At 35.3% G+C, this 13,555-nt stretch overlaps 1 protein-coding gene across 9 annotated transcripts in view; it reads right to left on the reverse strand.

The window, feature by feature from the left end:
* Positions 1–12,379: 12,379 nt before the first annotated feature.
* The window catches only part of LOC137004300 (arf-GAP with Rho-GAP domain, ANK repeat and PH domain-containing protein 1), a 65,043-nt gene continuing 63,867 nt past the window's right edge, over positions 12,380–13,555 (reverse strand). For all 9 annotated transcript variants that reach the window (XM_067364515.1, XM_067364516.1, XM_067364509.1 and 6 more), the window contains one exon: positions 12,380–13,555. This exon is cut by the window's right edge and continues 717 nt beyond it. The gene's annotated coding sequence lies outside the window, so the exon portion shown is untranslated.

Consider the following 13,555-nt stretch of genomic DNA (forward strand, 5'->3'; position numbering starts at 1 on the left):
TTATTTTTGAATGTTCTCTGAACATTCAAAACGTCCAATATTCTAAATGTTTTAAAAACTTTTCTTTGTTTGGTTATTCAAACATTAAGTGAACATTCCATTTCATCGCTCTTTAAACATTATGGGAATGTTACTTTTGAATGTTCTCTGAACGTTCTGAAACAAGTAGTAACATTTAGAAAAAACGTTAGACTAAAGTCTAAAACATTTCAGAAAAAAAAAAGATCCTTGACAGGATGTTTCCTGTTTAACAACATAGAGACATTCACCTTGATCAAACACACAGAGAGGAGAGTTTGTGTAGAGAACAGGAGTGTCTCACATATAAATGTCAAACCTCAGAGCGAGACACAGAGTCAACACTGATCACAGAGAGCCAGATTCACCGTCATGACGCTCAGAAACCTGCTCAATAAAAACAGATCACAGCACAAAACAAGCATCTTCTCCACTGTCAGATTATTTCAAATCACGGACACCCTCATGGGCATCTGGAGCAGATAAACATCTCACACACTCATCTTCATCTGCGGCCACCTGTTACTGGAGGAAATGATGTGATTTTATCATCAAATACATGCAGACGCTGAGAGAGAGAGAGTCAGGAGGATGTGAAGAGAGGGCAGCTGGACGGACAGCAGTTTTGGGCATCAGAGATCCGTGTTCATTTTCGCAGCTAAAGCCTCAACTTACTAAAACCTTCACTAATATTAAAACGAAAACAGAAAATATAACTGAAATAAAATTATAATATTAAAAACAATAATAGTATCACAATGATAATAAATAACACTGCTTTGAACACAGTGAGTCTCTGAATAAAACGGAGCTGTTTTTCCTCCATGTTTTCACTATATCAGAGTCATACAAGCCTGATGGATCAAATATGATTCTCAACAAAACTTTTTTTTCTCTTTTATATGTCATCTAAAGGTTCAATAAACTGTTCCATTTCATATTCATCCTTGTTATTTCAGGTTTTACAGGAATAATGTAAGGATGCATTAATGCAGCGAGGAGCCATAAACACACACTAAAAGCTTTTAAACTCATGAAACACGGCGCTGAAGGTCAGAGCTCTGATGCGTCCATCAACACTCTCTGACCTCCAGAGATCCTCCGTCAGCGCAGATATCATATGCTTTCAGATCAGACGGCAACATGAAGGAACTGAAAATACAAATCATTCTCCCGTCAGCAGAGTCTTCATGAGAGGAAACATACAAGTAGCTAAACATTTATTTTTTGCCAATTTCTACAATAGAAATGCTAAACGACCGACACTGTCTAGTGATGGAAGCTACTTGACTTTTTGACAAATTTCAGCATTTTGAATTAAAAATATAGATTGTCATCTACATGATTCATGTAATTCATAACGGAATGTGAAGAGACAAGAAACGGTAACAGAGCTGTTTTCGGCGTACTATTTGCAAATTGTTCAAATGTATTAGTGAACAATAAATTATGATTCTTTTTGCTGTTATGTATGCATATATGCAGGAATGGATGGATGGATTTATGTACAGATGTATGATGCATGGATATATGTATGTATGTCTGTACACATGATGTATATAAATGTATGTATGTTGGATGCATGTATGGATGATATGTCTATATATATATATATGTGTGTGCCTGTCCATGAGAAAGAGGAGCAGAACTGGGCTGCAGCACACAGAAGTGTGTGTGGTTCTACTCCTGGAACCTTATAAGGACATCAGGCATGTTGGTTGAGTTTACTGCAGTTCAAGGACATGAGAAGGCGGACCGCCTGCATCCGCGAGGCCTTGAGAAGGATCTGGAAAGTTTGGGGAAAGTTACAACTTACGTCAGTCAAGAAGATGACTAACATCTGTGATAGACAGTAGGAGTATAAAAGACTGATAAGCCGATTTCCTCTTTAGAGACGGATACATCAGAACCACGACGCCTAGACTACACCTGAGACTCAAAGCGGGATTACCGTATTCTGTACTTTGATGATGAGCCTTTATTTGCCTTTACATTTTTGTTTATTATAAAATTAAAAGTATGAAATATAATTGAAATATTATGAAATAAAATTGACTACAAAAGCTGCCTACCTTAGCTTGATTTAGAGCATTTTAAGACAAGAACGTGCGAGTCTTCTGATCAAATTGTAAGTAATTTAAAATGCTTATAATTTAGGCCAGACTCGACTTACTTTACCTAACCTGAGAATAATAAATAATAAGGTTAAAGGTGTTAAGATGAAAGTACACACCGCGAAACAACATGTACAGATATACGTATGTATGTATTGATGTATGGATGTATTTATGGATGGATGGATGTACATTTTATTTCTGAAATGTTTTAGCCGGACGTTCGTCGACTTTTATTTAAATGTTACTACTTGTTTCAGAACATTCAGAGAACATTCAAAAGTAACATTCCCATGAAGTTTGCAAAATGATAAAATGTAGCATTGATTATCATGGTCATTTTTTGTAAGTTACAGTCAGTCTGCAGGACACCATTTTATCCTCTCCTGATTAACTGATGATTAAGTTAGTCATCATGTGATGTTGGTTATAGCTTTGAATTGGCTGAAGCTCAAAAACGGCTGTTCTGACCGTGTCTCAGGACGCAGGAGTCGTGATTTTCACTCTGATCAGATCAAGCAGGTCTAATCAAAGCTTTAGATTCTCTCAGAGTATTAAATCAGGAAAACATCTTTCGGTCCGAACATGATGTGCTGTTCTGGCAACTTCAAGAAGCATTTATGAAGCACTTTTATGAACTGAACAGGATGTGTGTGTGTGTGTGTGTGTGTGTGTGTGTGTGTGTTTAAGTGTGTAAGAATGTGTATTTGCTGAAGGCAGATGGCAGGCACGACTCGTATCGATTCCGGGAGAAGTGCAGGAATTACTGGGATCCGATCAGATCTCTGTGTGTGTGTGTGTGTGTGTGTGTGTGTGTGTGAAGATCAGATTTCTCTGCCTGTCTTCCAGTCTAATGCACAGCTAATAACAGAGGTCAACACACACCGGCGAGTCTGTACAGCTCAGCTAATGGAGAAGATCTCAGATAAACAGAGAGAGAGAGAGAGAGAGAAATAAATCATTAACAAGACTGAAAAAATCCATTTTATAGAGCAGAAGTGATATTTTGATAACTTATTATATTAGTAACACTTTCCAGTAAGGTTTCATCTGTTGACACTAGTTAACTAAATTAAACTACTTTTACTAACACATTATTAAAATCAATAGCATCTGTTGATGACCTGTGAACTAACATGAACAAACAATGAACAGTTAGACTTACATGAACTAATGTTACCAAACGAAACCTTACTGGAAAGTGTTGCTGAGAAAACATGTCGGGCAGATGAATGTACTGTAGCCATGATCGACTGAACTAAAATGAATGCTTTGAATGCTTAATGTGAAGAACAAACTGAAATTTAAAAAGTTTTTTTGCTGAAAACAAATGACCCATCGCCATGGGAACCGCATCAGCACCATTTCCTCCTGAGGCTGAGAATCAGTCATGAGACGCGAGACAAACAGCAGCGTTTGAGATCATTCACATCACGTCTCCGGGGGGAACTTCTCAAAGTTTGAGCGCAAATGAGATTGAACTTCAGTCTGTTCCTCACGCAAACTGTGAAAAATTATGTATTTCTGTCCTGTTTTCCAGTGAAAATATCTAAACGTTCTTAAATCTGGCTTCAAATAAGAGAAAATGAAGTGAGTTTATGCTTGTAATGAGAGCAAAAATGTACCAGTGGAGTCAGAAAAATACATTTAATTCAAAGTGAAAACAAGACTAGTTTTCTGACCCCACTGGCAGATTATGTATGTTATGTAACAGGGAACATTCTGTCAAAGTTCTCTCGACGTTATGAGCAAACGTTCTTCCGGTAACGTTAATAGAGTATTAAATACCAAAATACTGAAAAAACCTTTTGAAATCATTGTTCAATTTCTGAAGTGTTTCAGTTGGATGTTCGTCTGACATTTTTTAAATGTTACTACTTGTTGACATTCAAAAGTAACATTCCCATAATGTTTGAAGAATGATACAATTGGAATGTTCCCTTAATGTTCACATTACCAAGAAGAAACATTAAAAAACTGGATGGTTTAAACCGTTCAAACAACATTCAGTTTCCACAGGCCTGTAACACCTGAACTTGTCTTTTCTACCGTTACATATAGCAGTTTTGAGGTGCAACTATATCAAATACTGCTAGCAAACAAAACAGAATTCATTAATCGATGCATTTGTAGGGGATCTGGTTACTGCTCAAAGATCATGGAGAAAGTTGTACTGGCTCAATTACAATCTTTCCTGTCAAAAAATTCTATCAATGAAGTTTTTCAGTCAGGTTTTAAAGCTTTACATAGCACTGAATCTGCTCTTTTAAGAGTCTTAAATGATATTTCTCACCACAGAATCAGGGAAACCCGTGGCTTTGGTCCTGTTAGATCTAAGACCTAGTTGACCACAGCATCGTTCTGTTCTTCAATGGTTTCGCTCCTACTCGTCAGATAGATGTTTTACTGTTCCCTCATCCACTAACATGCCCCTTGGTTGTGGTGTTCCACAAGGATCAGTCCTGGGACCTGTGTCGTTTTCTCTGTATTTGCTCCCACTGGCCTCTATTTTTGAAAAATACGATGTCTCTTTTCATCTATATTAGTGGAATTGCTTTGGCATGGTTCAAATCGTACTTATCTGACCGTTATCAGTCTGTGGTAGTTAATGAAGAGATGTCGTATCGATCACAGGTTAAATATGGGGTACCACAAGGCTCAGTATTAGGACCGTTGCTTTTCACTCTGTACATGCTGCCCTTAGGAGAGATAATTAGGAAGCATGGTGTTAGTTTTCACTGCTACGCTGACGATACTCAGCTCTATATTTCCTCGCGCCCTGACGAAACCTACAAATTCACAAAACTAACAGAATGCATAGCTGACATTAAAAACTGGATGACAAGAAATTTCTTATTATTAAATTCAGAAAAAACTGATTTCCTAATCTTTGGACCAAAAACTTCCTCACGAAAAAACCTTGAATACTCTCTAACACTTGACGGGTGCTCCATTAAACCTTCGTCCTCAGTTAGGAACCTGGGTGTGCTCTTTGATACCAATCTTTCATTTGAAAGTCATGTTTCTAGTATCTGTAAAACCGCCTTCTTCCATCTAAAAAATATATCTAAATTACGACATATGCTCTCAATGACAAATGCGGAACAGTTGGTTCATGCATTCATGACCTCAAGACTAGATTATTGTAACGCTCTACTGGATGGTTGTTCTGCTCGGCTTTTAAACAAACTACAGTTGGTCCAAAATGCGGCAGCTAGAGTTCTTACTAGAACCAGAAAGTATGACCATATTAGCCCAGTTCTGTCAACATTACATTGGCTCCCTATTAAACATCGTATAGATTTTAAAATCTTGCTACTTACTTATAAAGCTCTAAATGGTTTAGCTCCCCAGTACCTAAGTGAGCTCTTAATGCATTATAGTCCTTCACGTTTATTGCGATCTCAGAATTTAGGCCAGTTGATAATACCCAGAATATCAAAATCAACTGAAGGCGGCAGATCCTTTTCCTATTTAGCACCTAAACTCTGGAACAATCTTCCTAGCATTGTTCGGGAAGCAGACACACTCTGTCAGTTTAAATCTAGACTAAAAACACATCTCTTTGCTCTTGCATACACATAACACATTATCAATACATTAACATTTTTCAAATCCGTTAAAGGATTGTTACGCTGCAATAATTAGGTCGGCCGGAACCGAGAACATTTCCTATAACACTAGATATACCTGTACATCAGAACAAGAATGGCATCTACGCTAATATCTGTCTCTCTGCTTATCCTGAGGTTTGCCGGGTGCTGGATCCAGGCCGTATCCAGATCAGATGGAGAACCTGCGTCTGGACCTGACTACAACGTAGCCCAGGAGACAATGGGCCTAAAGATCCAATTCTGGCTGCATCTATAATTCAGATTTTTAATCCCCGTATCCGCTTACATATATTTATATATAATCGATTTTTAATCTCTATAATAAAAATGTATAATTCAGATTTTGATCTCCATATCCATTTACATATATTATATATATCTTCCAAGGGGTTTTTTCCCTCCTAGGACTTTTTTCCCAGTGTTAGCACGCTGGGTTTTTCTCCTAGGGGGTTTTTTCCACCCCTGGAAGTCAGCCGACATTGGCTTAATGTAGCACCATCTTGTATATGTTACATATTACCACGCTTGTGTGTACAGCTTATTTTTAACCACTTCCCTTTTTTCTGTGCTTCTAATATGTAAAGCTGCTTTGAAACAATTACCAATTGTAAAAGCGCTATATAAATAAATTTGACTTGACTTGACTATATGCTGATGATACTCAGCTTCACCTTCCCTTGCAGCGCAACAATAAATATTCTCTTCAGCCACTGTTAAGATTGCCTGAAAGAACATAAGTTATGGCTTTCAAGGAATTTCTTACACCTGAATGAAAACAAATCTGCAATGATAATGTTCGGCCCCAAGGAAAACAGTGTTTTTAATTTTGATTTTGGCTTCCTCAGCCCATAAACACAGTGTACCAGAAATCTGGGCATCCTATTTGACTCGAGTTTAAAGTGTGTTTCAAACAGATCTCAGCTGTTGTCAAGTCACTCTTTTACCAACTTCACCTTCTCAGTATTAAGCCCTTTTTATCAAGGTGAAATTTTGAAACAGCAGTTCATGCCTTTGTAACATCATGATTTGATTAAAGTAATTCGCTGTACGATGGCATTTCTCAGGCTTCCACCTCTCGTCTGCATTTGGTTCAAAACGCAGCTGCTAGACTGCTCGAATGGAAGCGAAAATATGACCATATAACACCTATTTTAATGTCCCTGCACTGGCTCCCTGTCAAGTATAGGACTGAATTTAAAATGTTATTATATGTTTAAGCGCTCAACAATTTGGCACCTCAATATTTAACTGATCTTGACTCCGTATTACTCCTTCTAGAAACCTGAGATCTTGTGACCTCGACCTTCTCACTTAAAAATCATGGTGATCGCGCTTTCGCTGCTGTTGGACAAAAGCTGTGGAATAACCTTCCTCCCTTTATTAGGCATGCCCCATCTGTTTGTGTGTGTAAATATATGTGTGTGTTTCTTTTACTTTTGTAAAGCGCTTTGGTCATCTTCGGTTGTGTTTTAAATGTGCTCTGTAAATAAATATTGATTGATTAATTGATTGATTGAATGTTTGATGGGAATGTTAGCAAACGTTCCAAGTACATATTTTGGTTAGCTTTTGTTAGCATATTTTTCTCAGACCGTGGTGTTTTCAGTGAGGGAAAGAGATTTGAGCATCACTGAACTGAAGCAGAAACTGCTGAAATGTGTCTCTGTAAAGCTGCTTAAGAGCTGAAACTCCTTCAAAGCTTCACAGGCACAAACTCACAACTTACAGGATTAATTAAGCAGAAAAGTGCTGATGCTTTACGAGAAAGAGAGAGATTCGGCACAGTTTCCTTTTTATACACGGCTCACCTTCAGGAACATGAATGCACAAACATGCTCTATAGGTGTGACTTTATGCATGAATGAGTGAATCCTGAAGGGCTGAAGACTGTTAATGATGAACAGATATGATGATTACCTGAAGGAATTCATTCTGATCACATGCTCGAGATTCATCATGTTCACATGTTTATTAAACTGCTCTCATGTGACATCCAAACACACCTGCTGATTGACTGACGCTCTCAGCTGATGCGGTCGTCACGGCGACGAGCCTTCAGCGAGTAACAGGTGGATTGATCTGAGCTGTTAGGAGGAATGATTGAGAGAAAACAAACTTAAACAGAAATTCAGTGTTTAGTATGGATTGAAACCATGTGATTCCTCACCGTTTAAAGAGACGAGCCGTGTGAGAAGATGAGTAGAGTTCAGATCATTAACACTGAAGATGAGGAGCGTCTGTGACCTTCATCGGACCCAGCAGACTCTTCTATAATGATGCTGGCATTTTGTGATCATTTTTATTTAGCTTGGAACTAAATAAAGCAACAACACACACACACACACACACACACACACACACACACACACACACAGAGTAAACACTCATCTGATGGGATTCAGTCTGGGTAGAAACTGGACTCTTGTCGTCTGGTTAAGATCTTCTGCTGAAAGTAACAAGTGAAAGCTGACAGAGAGAATGAAATGAAATGTACAATTAGATCTGTGACAACTTACTGGTAATCAATTAACAGTCCTTTACGTTAAAATTATGATTATTTTTTACAGCGCGTGTAATCTTGGTGAACGGGAGGCTACAGCGAATCATTTTTAGCTTCTGATTTGCTCCAATAGCAAAAGAAAAAAAAAAACACAATAGTGTTTCCAAGACTTTCCAAAAGAAAAAAAGAAAAAATATGGAGAGATTTATTACTGTGGTCAGAAAAGAGAAAGATGTCAAATTTGTAGTCACTCCCTAATTATTCTTTAAACATTATGGGAACATTACTTTTGAATGTTCTCTGAATGTTCTGAAACAACAGTAACTTTTATAAAATGCTAGACAAATGTCCAACTAAAACATTTCAGAAAAAAACTCTCCATGAACAATGTATAAATAATGTTTTTGTGCTAATGTTCTGAGAACATGATTGAAGTTAACTTTAAAAGAACGTTCTATTAATGTTACTGGAAGAACGTTCATTCATAACTTTGAGAGAACCTTGCCAGAACGTTCCCTATGAGCTGGGATAGGGCTCAACGGTTAGTATTCACACACACAGCCTGTGGAAAGCGATCTGTGGAGAGATTATGCACACTTTCAGAAGTTGTTTTTCATTGTGCACCAACAGACCCGCATGAAAACAACTTACATAAGCAGAAGCGCCGTCTACTTCAGAAACCAGTGAAAAGAAGGCCTGCGGTGACATGTCTCTCTCTCTCTCTCTATCCGTCCCTCCATCGAAACACATTCTCTCCAGAACAGTGTTGATGTGGAATCAGCTGGAGGGAAATTTATTCTCTCAAACACACACACACACGCACATGGGCAAAAATAATCCTGCATTTGAAAGCAATAAACATGGAAAAGCACCTGCAGTTACTCAGATGTGTGTGTGTGTGTGTGTGTGTGTGTGTGTGTGTATTTCATCTTTATGCCTGAAGTATCAGCAGAACTATTTTAGTTCTTCAAATCCTTCATATTCTAAAAGCAGAAAACAACATGTGAACACTGACTGTGTGCGTGTGTATCTGGACTAATTTGATGGACTGTCTGAATGAATTATGTGACACATGAATCTCATGACAACACAGTTTAACACCTGTCATACAGAGACTGAAGTCAGCTGCGTTTCTTCAGTGGAATCCTAAGTCAGAACATTGATCGGCTTTTGTACAAAACAAACACTGTAAAAATTAAATAATCAATATATATATATTTTACCTAAGTGTTATTTTTGTATTATTTATTTTTACATTATTTTAAGGCAAGACACTTCAGGTGAATAGGATCAAAATATGAACTAACAGATTTCACTATACTTCCCCAGTTGACTAAACACAGTACATTAATTTAATTTTATAATGAAAAATTCTGAAATATATTTCAATATGCAAATTAGACAATCTAATTAAATATGCACTAATTTGCATATATTTCCATAACATTGCATTAAGTCAGATTCAAAATGTTTGATTTTGTTGACAAATATTTTTCTCTTTTTATTTCTTCATAAATCAGAAAATACTGTTAACTGTTAAAAAAGTTTTCACCATGTTTTAGGAATAAAATGTTATAAAAACCAGGTGAATGATGTTATGAACAAACCCCACAGTAAAAACCTTCAGAATATAGATGTGAATAAAACTCTAAGTTTTGGTGTATGTAAGTGCTGCTGAAGTGGAGAAAAAAACTCATTTGTAAAAATATGTATTGAGATTGAAATCTACAGACGCAAATAGATAAAGTACAATAAAATAAAATTTTAAATTAAATTAAAAGTGTATTTTGGGTGTTTTCGTTCCACTTGGCTGAAAGAAGACAAGTTATGGAAGTAAAATATAGCTCAAAAGAACTTACTGTATGTTCAATTTTTTTAGTGTAAAATTTTGTCATGAAATACAGCATCAAATGTCACACAATTCACCCAGAGAGATACGTGTCTATACAACACACAAGTTCATCACTCATTCACCTGTCAAACTCAAAATGACCATAAATACAGCACACAAGTAGAAGTCATGTGACTTAAGTTAACCACATATGCTTGCCACTTCTGGCACACAGACTTCTGCTTGTGTGCCAATCACGTGACTGTACACCGAAACGTCTTGTTAATTGGACTACATAAAAACAAGTTATTTTTAATAAAGTTTGTTTGATTTCACTACGTGGATGTTTTACACATCATGAATCTACATAGATATACAGACATATTTAAAAAACAAAAAAAGAAAACAGAAAATATTAAAGATTTTGAAATCAATTCAAAATATTAAAAACTTTAATAGTGTATCAAATAACATTGGTGCAGACGACCTGGTTCTTCATAAACTAAATATGAATGCACAAATAACTGAGTTAAAACATGCACAATAAATGCATGGAGATATCAATACAAGGATCAATACTGAGAGAAAGAATCATGTTCTGTCAATATGCCTGTATATGATTAAGATCGACATATGAAGAGAAGAGCAAAAGCATGAAAACAGTTGCTATGGTGATACGAGGGTCAGACGGTGATGCGCTAATGAGGATCTCGGACCGCATCCATCAAACCAAGAAAAAAACCCTTTCAACGGGACACAACAGCTCCGACTGAGATAATGACCGAGACGAGCGATGAAACGAGCTGCGAATCCATGCAGATGACCCACTGCGACCACAGAAAGAACGTCAGAGAGACTTCACTTCATCGTTACGGTCATGGTGTCACACTTTAACACTAAAACATGTGCTTCTCACTCCTGGGATTTTGTACATAAATAGAGGACAAACAACAAATTAGAAACACAAATAAATAAAAATCTATAATACATGATATTTTGCAAGAAAATGAAGGCTATTTTTAGGACCATTAAGTTTTGTATTGTGCATCATGTTCATGATAATTAAACCCCAAATTCTCATTATTTTTCTCATTATTTCTCATGTAATACAGTAATGAAAATCTAGTCTGGAAAAAAGAAAATTAAATGAGTTTAAATTAAATTCTGTATAACAACACCACTATAAACAAACACAACTCATACTCTAATGTATTCACAATTATCTGATTAAATTATTTCATTATGATTAAATACCATCACAACTTTTGGATTCACTTTTATCGTTATATATATATTTTTTTTATTTATTTTATTTTTTTTAGTTTATGTTTTAGCAATTTTGTGATGTGCTTTTTTTTTTTTTTCTCCAGTAATTTTAGTACTTCAATTTAAACTTACTTCACTGAATCAGCAAGGATCAATTAACAGAAATGTTTTTAATAGTTCTAGTTAATGATAACCCTGCATCAGAATGATGTCAATGCAAAAACCTTAAAATGTTTTGCTTTATTTTATTTGAGGTGAAATATGAGCTGCACTCATTCTCAACAGGTTCATTTCAGGCGGATAAATGACAGGTTGGACTGCTGATGTTCATATGTTTTGTGTTATTTTCTGATATATTGACCAACAGATTTCCATCTTGTGTGTGTGTGTGTGTGTGTGTGTGTGTGTGTGTGTCCACAACATGTCGGTTCAGAGCAGAAACACTGAGAGAAACTCCTGTGAGAGTCTGCCAGATTAAACATGTTTGACTGAATCTCATTTAGACTGCTAACCTAACATGGTAACATCTACATTAACTAGTTTTAAGTCAAAAATATTATTTCATTTGACTGAATCACCCCAAATACATTCATTTATACCAACAAAACTCATTTTATGGGTTAAATCAAGGTAGAAATAGCTCTTTAAGATAACATTCGCAGGTTACCACTTTTCAGTGTCAACGGATGCTTTCACAGGTTTCTTATTAGTGAATTCACCGTTTATTATTAGTAAATTTAAAAAACATTTTTGTTACTTTAAACAAAACAAATGTTAACTGAAATAAAATAAAATGTTATATTATATATATATATATATATATATATATATATATATATATATATATATATATATATATGTTAACTTGAACTTATGTGTCAAGTTGCCAAAGCAACTTCTCATTTTTATTTGGTTTAAGTTGATGAAAAAATTATTTCATCAAAATGATTAAACTAAAATAAAAATTATTATAAACTAAATAGACATTCTTTTTTTAAAAAAAGGACAAAAACATTAACTAAAATGAAAATGTGACCAGTTTTAATGTGTTACAATTAGTAATAGTTAACATAAAAAAAATACTTCTACAGCTTTTAATTATCTTAATGTTAATCTCAACATTTACTAGTAATAAAATCAAAAGGTTGAATCTGTTAACATGAGTTAATTCACTGTGAACTTACATGAACAAACAATGAATGACTATTTTTATTAACTAAAGATTATTGTTAGTTCATGTTAACTAATGCATTATCTAATGTTAACTAATTCAACTTTATTGTAAAGTGTTATTAGAATGAAAATGGGAAACTGAGAATTGGGAAAAAATTGAGAAAATAGGACTTGATTCAGAAAAATTAGTGCATTTTCTCTAAAATCTCAAAATCTTGCACCAAAGTCCATATTTAAAACTACTGACTCACTTAATTAATGTTCCTGATCTTATTGTGTATGATTCATTAGATGTTATAAATATATGTCTTCCTAATACTAATACTGTCACCTCAGATACTGCCACCTTGGTTAACATTCATTTGAATGTTAACCAATAGTCAATAGCTGTTCAGTTTTTCTCAAATCTTGCGTGTGCTGTAATTTTCACATAATCAAACATGTAAAATACATTTTTGAGTCATCACACAAACACTGTAAAACATTGAGAATCATGATATTTTTACACATTGATCAAATTTAACGAGCAAAACAAAATATGTACAAAGATTGAATCAAAAGCAGGTAAAATCTCAACATGCTAATGTCAAAATAATCATTTAATTCGGCACTAAACACCCTGTTTTAAAAGAATAGTTCACCTAAAAATGAAATTAACTTCTTCCACATGGAAAACAAAGACATGCTCCGTCCATATAATGAAAGTCAACAGGGTCCAAAACAACGCTGACTTTCATACAGACACAAAATATCTTCATGTCCACAGACGAAAGAAAAAGTGGTATCAGTAAATGATCATTTCAGGCGAACATGTAAACTAATCTATATTTTGCAGATGTCTCATCTGATTAACGACTGATGGATGAATGTGTAATACTTCAACTTTAAAGTCTTAATTTTTAGCAGGTAAACACTAAATGAACACATCTGACGGGAAATAACTGTGCAAACTGCTGATTTAATTCCACATGAAACTCTCAAAATGAGACTAATTGAATGGAATCACGTGATCAGATAAAACGAGCTTCATTCATTAAAC

The sequence above is a fragment of the Chanodichthys erythropterus genome, chromosome 17, assembly GCF_024489055.1.
Source record: "Chanodichthys erythropterus isolate Z2021 chromosome 17, ASM2448905v1, whole genome shotgun sequence".
Taxonomy (NCBI): domain Eukaryota; kingdom Metazoa; phylum Chordata; class Actinopteri; order Cypriniformes; family Xenocyprididae; genus Chanodichthys; species Chanodichthys erythropterus.